This window comes from Homarus americanus, unplaced genomic scaffold, assembly GCF_018991925.1.
Source record: "Homarus americanus isolate GMGI-L3 unplaced genomic scaffold, GMGI_Hamer_2.0 scaffold38554, whole genome shotgun sequence".
Classification (NCBI taxonomy): domain Eukaryota; kingdom Metazoa; phylum Arthropoda; class Malacostraca; order Decapoda; family Nephropidae; genus Homarus; species Homarus americanus.
Window position 1 is genome coordinate 107,337 of NW_024744508.1, and position 10,164 is coordinate 117,500.

A 10,164-nucleotide genomic window follows, 5' to 3' on the forward strand; every position below is an offset into this window, starting at 1 on the left:
CAGGCCCCTACAGGCTCCTACAGACTCCTTTAGGTTCCTACAATCCCTTGCAGAGGATTTCTACAGGGTCCTATAGGTTCCTATGTGCTCCTACAGGTTCCTACATCTTTCTAAAAGTTCCTACATGTTCCTACAGGTTCCTAAGTTCTTTTAAAGGTTCCTACAGGTTTCTACATGCTTCAAAGGGTTCCTTCATTCTTCTAAAAGTTCATACAGGCTCCTACAGGCTCCTACGGGTTCCTACAGGTTCCTACTTGCTCCTATAGGTTCTTACAGGCACCTACAGGTTCCTACAGGCGTTTACAGGTTCCTGCATACTCCTATAGGTTCCTACATGCTCCTACAGGTTCCTATATGCTCCTACAGGTTCTTACAGGCTCTTACAGGCTCTTACAGTCTCCTACAAGTACCTACAGGCTCCTGCACGTTAGTAGGTCCGTCCCTCACCACCACCTATGACTCACTCGCTCTTCATCCTGTCGGTAAACGAGTCAATTCCTCTTCGATGACTCACTGGTTAGTCGCCCAGTCGTTGTCTATAGTCGTCCATAGTCGTCTAGTAGTCGTTCATAGTCGTCTATAGTCGTCCATAGTCGTCTAGTAGTCGTTCATAGTCGTCTAGTAGTCGTTCATTACTAATTTGAGTGTTTGGATTGTGTGTGTGTGTGTGTGTGTGTGTGTGTGTGTGTGTGGGAGAAGGAGGATTTATGTGTGTGTGTGTGTGTGTATCATACCCTACATAAACAGATGAGATAAATTACACACACACACACACACACACACACACACACACACACACACACACACACACACACACACACACTATAACCCAACCAAAACAAGATTAGACCCAACCAATCATTAATCTCCAATCTTACCTCCCAATCGGTAGACTAATCACACACACAAACACAAAAAAAACAACAATGCGAATAAAAGAAAGAAAGAAAAAAACAGCAATTGGTAACCCTAATCTCAATCAACTTTCAACCCTTCAATTTCCAAATAGAGATAATTGACGATAATCTCTTCTTCATCTCTCAACCAATCAGCTCCCTGTTGACATAATCCAGCCAGTCATGTGTCAGGAGAGATGAGCATTAGGCTGTCACGAGTTACCTGGCCTGTGTCTATTATTATCGTGGTCTGAGAGGGTTGGTTTACAGGTGTGCTTTCTTCCTTCCTTCTTTCCTTCCTTCTTTCATTCCTTCCTTCTTTCCTTGCTTCCTTCTTTCCTTCTTTCATTCCTTCCTTCTTTCCTTCCTCCTTCCCTCTTTCTTCTCTCTTTCCTTCCACCCCCTCCTTTCTTCTCTCATTCTTTCCCACTTTCTTTCATTTTAACCACTTATTTTTCTCTTCCTTCCTTCTCTTTTTCCTTCCCACTCTCTTTCTTTCTATCCCTCCTTCCCTCCCTCCCTCCCTCCCTCCCTCCTTCCCTCCCTCCCTTCCTTCCCTCCTTTCCTTTACAAGAATAATATCATAAATAACTCTATAGTAATATTTTTACATACATACAGTACATCAGTTTCGTCTTTTGTCCTGTGAATAACAATTACAACAAACACAACTACCAATTGACAGTTCAAACAACCTCGTTTATAAACCCCGCCCACTGATGACGTCAGAACCACCAAACACATTGAATCATTTCGCGTAATTTAAGGTAAAGTAATAATTAATTAATCTTTATTATATTAAATAGTTTAATTATTACTATGTGGTTGGTGGATGAGTAATAGTGTTTATATGTTAGTTATAAACAATTAATGGTTCAGTATGGGGGAGTCGAGGCCTCACTCACAACTCTCGAAGCATCACAGTGAACTTGAGACAGAGGCGATGTTGACGATCACACACAAAAGCTGCCGTTTAGTCTCTTTGTGCTGTTGCTGCCGTCTACTGATGCTGTCTCCGTCTCCTCCTGTTGCTGTCTTCTCCTGACACACACTAGTCCGCCTCACTCTTGTTATTGTTGGCTGCTGACGATACTGGGTGCTGACGGCTGGCTGCTGACATTACAAGATGGATAAGATACTGTTGGTTGGCGGCTACTGCTGATTGATGGCTGCTGACGCTACTTCATGTTACTGGCTGACGCTATTGATACTCCTACTCTGTGCTGACGTCCATTCCCTGCTGACCGGAGAAGTACCACTCCTCCATGAACCCAAGACCTCCCACGGTACACCACCTATGGACCCAACACCGTGGCCTGTTTCGTGGTTCATTGGTTCAGTCTCTGGGTTCATGAACGGGACAGAGGACCGAAGGACTTTACGTGACTGCCTGCAAATAGTACAGGTGGGCTTAATTTACCTTGCGCTGTGGGGTGGGCCTGGCGCTGTGGGGTGGGGCCTGGCGCTGTGGGAGTGGGCCTGGCGCTGTGGGGTGGGCCTGGCGCTGTCTTGTCACCTTAAAACACCTGAGGGCCCCATAATTCAACTAGTTGGACTTCGTAATGTCAATGATTCTATCTAGTCAGTTGTACTTAAAATAAAACCCAAGTGTCGGGAGATTATCAAGGCTGGTCACGAAGACATATGAATAGATAACTGAATCACTTTACTTAAGGTGTTTAAATAACGATGAAGATTGATTATCGATTAAATTGGTGCTGGTGGAGGAGATGACAAACACCACTATGTATATTATGGCGTTAAGTTTATCATAAATGTTTGGATGATGGTAATAACGATAGGATAAGTTTTTATTATTTTTATAAGTAATTTTTAAGTAGTTCTCCTTCTCTACGATGATGAATAGGTTGTAGTGGACAGGGCTTCATAGATGAGGGAAATTACGGGGAAAGATACAGGGAAGAACCGTATCATATGAGGGTAATTTAATATCTAGGGGCCTTGTAGACTGTTAGTGGCTGGCTGTTAAGGCGCTAAAACAGTGTTCATAGTCAGTCATTATCGACGAATAAATGTTCTAACGTAAATATTGTCCCCTTTGATTACCTTGGCGACGTGTTAAGGCCTCGTCGTTAACTATAAATGTGATTTGTCTTTGTAAACATTAAAAGTAACGGAGGCTCACACAGGAGGGAGGGGGTGGGGGGTGCGTTATTACCGTAAATATTGGCTTGTCTATTGTTTAAAAGTCGATCTTCACTTCCCTGGTTTTCATTTTTATATTGCACAAATCCCCCCTCCCCCCTCCCCTCCCTCCCCCACCCCCCCACCCCCCGCCCGTTTTCTTCCCGCGCAATTGGTTCTTAGACGACCCTTGTATAGAAAAACCCGGTCATTGGTTGGATTCGAATCCCATTTGGGGTTTGGATACAATAACAATTCCATTAAGAGTAGCATTGGATTCTAAGTGAACTGAGGTGCTTGTGGAGGATGAAGACCGTTTAATATTCAATATAGATTCCTTTAGTAAGACGTCCAAGGGTTAAGAATACGACAGAGGACCGACAGTAAATAATAATGTTTTGGTACAACGACTAATCTTTCTCTTACGTCCACAAAAACACGTAATCACACAATACCGCTTTAAGAATAGTGTTTTTATAGGTGGGCTAAGCTGGACTCAGGTAGGTTAAGGGGGACTCAGGTGGGTTAAGGTGGACTCAGGTGGGTTAGGGTGGACTCAGGTGGGTTAAGGGGGGACTCAGGTGGGCTAAGGGTGGACTCAGGTGGGTTAAGGGGGGACTCAGGTGGGTTAGGGGGGACTCCAGGTGGGTTAAGGGGGACTCAGGTGGGTTAGGGGGACTCAGGTGGGTTAGGGGGGACTCCAGGTGGGTTAAAGGTGAACTCAAGGTGGGTTAAGGTGAACTCAGGTGGGTTAAGGTGGACTCAGGTGGGTTAAGGTGAACTCCAGGTGGAGTTAAAATTGAACTCAGGTGGGTTAAGGGGGGACTCAGGTGGGTTAAGGGGGGACTCAGGTGGGTTAAGGGGGGACTCAGGTGGGTTAAGGTGGGCTCAGGTGGGTTCTGTTAGTTTGGGTCCTATCGCTTTTATAACTTATCATCCAAATTTGTGGACAAAATTAAAAAGATGAACTAAATAAAACTGCCTCTGGTGCTAGCCGTCTCCTTTACCAGTTAACTCTTGATCTATGAGAATTCCTTTGTTCACCTCCATCTTGTAATGTTCTAAAACTCTCTCAAACTTCCCTACTGAATATTAAAAAAGAGGGTGTCTCTATATCCCTATTTTCATCCCTAAAAATCCCTAAAAATCCATAACAAATCCATCAACACCCTTAAACATCCCTAGAACCTCCCTAAAAATCCCTAAACACTTCTGAACATCCCAAAAAATCCCTAAAACATCCTTAAACATTCCTAGAAATCCCTGAATACTTTACAAAATACTATAAAAATCCCTAAAACATCTTAAAACATCCCTAGAACCTCCCTAAAAATCCCTAAACACTTCTGAACATCCCAAAAAACCCTAAAAATCCCTAAAACATCTTAAAACAATCCTCGAACCTCCCTAAAAATCCCTAAACACTAAAGAAAATCCATAAAACACCTAAACATCCCTAAAAACCACCTTAAAACACACCTGACCTACTGACGGAACCCCTTTCGCTACCGTATAAGAGAAGGGGGCCTCCCAAGACCCTCTAACTAACCATGATGCCGACCCTTTTCTTTCGCCCGTCTTAACACACTGGCAGCACCTACATCACGTGCCGTAGATGAAAGGGTAATAGACTAAGGCTTCCTGTGTGTAGAAAAGGGGGGGGAAAGGGGGGGGGTAGAGAGAGGGTAGGTAGGGGGGAGGTAGGGGGTGTGTATGGAGGGAAAGGGGATGAGGGGGAGAAAGAGGGGAGTAGAAGGTAGTAAGGAGGTTGATGAAGGGAGGAAGGTATTAGGAGAGAAAGGGTGAGGGGGGAGAAAGAAGAAGAGAGGAGGAAGGGGAGGAGGAGAAAAAGAGAGAGAGAGAGAGAGAGAGAGAGAGAGAGAGAGAGCAGGTAATGTCGCAGCCATGATCTTTCTCTCTCTCTCTCTCTCTCTCTCTCTCTCTCTCTCTCCCTCACAATGTCTTGATGGTCAGGTCCAATTGTTCACCTTTATACCTGGTTAATTAATCTTTCGGGGACGTCCACCTGGATTTTCAACTAAAGGGTTACGTAGGGGTTTATACCTAGCAAGCTGTCGGCTATCCTGCTGGCCCTCCTGTCACCGTCGGCTACTGTCGGGGTGGGGGTGGTAGTAGTGGTAGTAGTGGAGGAAGAGGAGGAGGAGGAAAAGATTTCTTGACGGTTTAAATAAATTGATGTTTTTTTTTTCACATGCGTCAGTTAGCTCTATGAAGGCTATCTTGAATGAATAACTGACTTGACTGATTTGACTGACTGACTGACTAAATACCTTGACTAGCGAACTGACTGGATGAAGGATTATTTCCCTCCCCTCACCTCCCCCTCCCTCCCCTCACCTCCCTCCCTCTCCCTCCCTACCACCTCACCTCCCCCTCCCCTCCCCTCCCTCCACCTCCACCTCCCCCCTCCCTCACCCCCTCCCCCCCCACTGAGGTAATATGTCACCTTGTGGTCGTGTAAGAAGGAAACATGGCCGGGTAGAGGCTTCGCGTCAACTTCCGGCCATATTGGATTACGTAATGACGCCCACGGTGAAGCTGATATATTGCTTAAAGGGGGAGGGGGTAAGGGAGGAAGAGGGGTGAAAAGGGGAAGTGTGGAGGAGGGAGGGGGTGTGGAGGAGGGAAGGGGTGAAGAGGGGGAAGTGAGGAAGATAGAGGGAGGAAAGGGGAAGAGGAAAAATGGAAGGGAGAAGTGTAAGGGAGGGAAAGGGTAAGGGAGATAAGGAATAAGGGTGATAATGGATTAAGGGGTAAGGGAGGATACGATAATCCCTTCAGGCTGTCACGACGATTACAGGAAGGGGGAGAAACTGAGATGGGTGTATAATCCTTTCTGGGAGAGAGAGAGAGAGAGAGAGAGAGAGAGAGAGAGAGAGAGAGAGAGATTAAACTAAACACACACACCTAATCAACGTCTAATGACACTTTACTACCTGGGGCCCATTAGGACATGCACCCAATACCACAGGGGCCCAATAGAACAGGACACAGATATAAGCTATATTAGTCTTATCCCACCATAGTTCACACAGGTATGACCAGCCTAATTAACACAGGTAAGTCATTCTGTGTTGATTACCTGATAATCTTGGAGCCTGGGGTGTTAGGTGAGGAAGGTGTGATGTGCGTAGCTCGTGAGTGTGTGTGTGTGTGTGTGTGGAATATGAGCGGGTGTATGTTTGTGCTTTGAAACCTTTACTCAACCCCCCACACACCCCCACACCCCCCACACACCCCCCCCCCACCCCATACACAGGTGGGGTCGTGTTACCTGTATATATCTCTATATTATCCACCTGGACACAACACAGTAGCCAGATGGTTATCACTGACCAGCTTTCTCCCTATCATGTGTGGGAGAGGGTGTGAGAGAGGGGGTGAAGAGGGTGAGGGGGGTGAGAGAGGGAGGGGGTGAGAGAGGGAGAGGGGGTGAGAGAGGGGGAGAGGGGGGTGAGAGAGGGAGGGGTGAGAGGGAGAGGGGGTGAGAGGAGAGAGGGGGGGGTGAGAGGGAGAGGGGGGAGAGAGGGGAGAGAGAGGGGGTGAGAGGGAGTGAGAGAGGAGAGGGAGAGGGGGTGAGAGAGGGAGGGGGTGAGAGAGGAGAGGGGGTGAGAGAGGGAGGGAGGAGAGGGGGAGGGTGAGAGAGGGAGGGGGTGAGGAGAGGAGGGGAGAGAGGGGAGGAGAGGGAGGGGTGAGAGAGGGAGGGGTGAGAGGGAGGGGTGAGAGGAGAGGGAGAGGGGGTGAGAGGAGGGAGGGAGGGGGTGAGAGGAGGGGTGAGAGAGGGAGAGGGGGGGAGGGGGAGAGGGAGGGGGTGAGAGGGAGGGGTGAGAAGAGAGGGAGGGGGTGAGAGGAGGGGGGGAGGAGAGGGAGGGGGGTGAGAGAGGGAGGGGTGAGAGGGAGAGGGAGTGAGGAGGGAGGGGGTGAGAGAGGGAGAGGGGGTGAGAGGGGGAGGGGGTGAGAGAGGGAGAGGGGGTGAGAGGGAGGGGTGAGAGAGAGGGGTAGAGAGGGAGGGGGGTGAGAGAGGGAGAGGGGGTGAGAGAGGGAGGGTGAGAGGGAGGGGGTGTGAGAGGGAGAGGGGAGTAGAGAGAGGAGGGAGGGAGGGAGAGAGAGAGGGAGGGAGGGAGAGGGAGGGGGAGAGAGAGGGAGAGGGAGGGAGAGAAAGTGGCCTCATCTCCGGGGTTCGAACAAGATACTCATCAGTGATATACGGGATAACAGCTGAGTGAAATATTCGAAAGGGGAGGAAGGAGGAGAAAGTAGGGGGGGAGAGAAAGTACTGGGAGGGAGAGGGGAAAGCACACACACACACACACACACACACACACACACACACACACACACAGGTATAATCTTTTCTTTAGCTCGTTTGCCACACACCTGCCTCGGCTTAAAGCTGTGATTACATATATGTTTTGGTCATGTCAGTTAACAGGTGTGTAGGATTAATGACACACCTGTTAACATGACAAGGGACGTGTGTAGGGGAATAAAACACACCTTAACACACCAACACACCTTAACACACCAACACACCACTCCTCAACACACCCTAACACACCAACACGCTTTTAAGACGCTAATTGACCTTTGACCCTGACCTAACCTAACCTAACCCTACGGAGAGTCATTCGTTATGGTGAACCTTTCTGTGTATAAAGAAAAAGGTAATTAAGTCACAGCGCAAAAAATTAGACGTGTGTGTGTGTGTGTGTGTGTGTGTGTTTTAGGCCTATTCTGCTGGTGATTTAGTTGAGTGATAGTTGTTTGTGTATGTATGTATGTATGTATGTATGTATGTATGTATGTATGTATGACAAGAATCACCGCATCCTGACGTAACTTATTCATGAGAAGATTCCGTCACGCCGTCACGCATGACTGTTACGTCACGTCATGCCCTGACCTACGTAACACACCATAACAACCAATCACAAGTCACATTAGTGCCCAGGTGGTTGATGACGTCACGGGGTATATGTATTATTATTTTTATATTATTTTTTAATACATAGACATACATACACACAAATACATACACACGCACACAAACACTCTACACACTCACAAACAGGCACACAAACACCCTATATTGATGACTGACATTCGTAACAATCTCAGAATAGGTCGTGAAGATTACTAATGACGCAATTAACATAAATATTGACAAGTAATTAAGATAAAGAGGAAAACATAACGATTAATCACCTTACCTGGCTGTCATGACTACACACCTGGGCTAATGGGCGGTAGCTGCTAATTGAGGAATGGTTATAAGTGTAATGGTGAGTTGTGTTATGATACCAGTTTAGTTCGTTAGTTAGCTAGTGAGTTCGTTAGTTAGTGAGTTCGTTAGTTAGTTAGTGAGTTCGTTAGTTAGCTAGTGAGTTCGTTAGTCTTATCAGTTCTCGCTAAGGGAAGAAAAAATTACCTTAAGATATTTGAAGGTATAAGACCAGGTATTCCTAATTATCATTTACCTGCATACTAATATCTAATTATCTCCCATTACCTGTCATTACCTATAATTAGCCAAAGAGGGTTTTATTCACTAATTTGATACTTATTTTAATTATTCCCTTCACTTTTTACAAACTTATTCTGGGACAAGTGTACATGATTCAGGTCTAATTTGTGTACCTCTGTCAACCAGGTGAGAACAGGTAAAGTGTGCTAATTAGTTGGTGTTGGTGAGGACATTTTTTTTTATATCGATGTGTGGGTTAAGTCCTTAATGAGACCAACCCTTGTCTGGGATAGTGTGGGATAGTCATAATCATTTAAGCCTATCCCATAGTCTTCTGGGATAGTATAACGTAATTCCGTGCTTTAGTAACTATCCCACAAGCCTCTGGGATAGTCTAAAAAAATCCCAACACATAGTAACGATCCTGGCCTTTAGGATAGTCTGAGGATAATCCCATTACTAATAAACCATCCCACCGGCCTCTGGGATAGATCGATCCATCACACACCCCCTCCCTTTGACAGACAGACAGACAGATAGACAGGCAGACAAGTGTGACTCCGTAATGAGGTCAAAATCCCCTGACTACAATCATTCACAATCCCCTTATCAATCCTGGTCTATTTCTGTCCCTATTCTCGCCCTGGGAAAGGTGGGAAGGGGAGGGAGGAGGGAGAGAGGGGAGTGGGTACAGTAAGGTAAGGGAGGGAGAATAAAGATGAATAGAGAGAGAGGGAGGAAAGAGAGAGGGAGGAAAGGTTGGGAAAAAAAATGTTATATGGAAATTTGAATGAAAAAGAAGAATTTGTTTTGTTAGTGATTTTATTGTTATTGTTATTATCGTTGTTGTTATAGTAGTATACACACACACACTCACACACACACACTCACTCACTCACTCACTCACTCACACCACACACACACACACTCACACACACTCACACACGCACACTCACACTCACACACACACGTAAACCGCTACACAATCAATATACCCAACCAACCAACACAGCATCTCACAGCAACACCCACTTTACAGCACATACGTTACAGCAGCACATACGTTACAGCAGCACATACGTTACAGCAGCACATACGTTACAGCAGCACATACGTTACAACACCACCATCACCACCTAAACTGTAATACATTTTCTCACGCCATTAAACACGGGTCATTGTTAAGGCGTCAACCTCCTGTCTAGCACCATTAGGAAAATATTCAATAAGTGTAGAAAGATTAATGTATTCATGTTAAGTAGAGGTGGACACTTTATTCATAAGTAAGTGGACATATTTTTTTTTTTACCTTCTGGTGTATAATATATTGAGTTTGTTATGATATATTAGGTGTATATAATAGTAATAGTGGTTTATTTTAATGTAAGAATGATGGTATAGGGATGATTTAACCTTGAGTATGATGATTTAAACCCCTTGAGTATGATTTTTGTAGTTATTTTAGTATGATAACGAGTACAAGTGCATATACGCAGCTGAAACGATCACTCTCACACACACACACACACACACACACACACACACACACACACACACAAATCAACAATCTTTAAATCCTCAAAAACAATCAATAACAACAATATTCGTAAACATTAACACACACACACAGAAGTAACC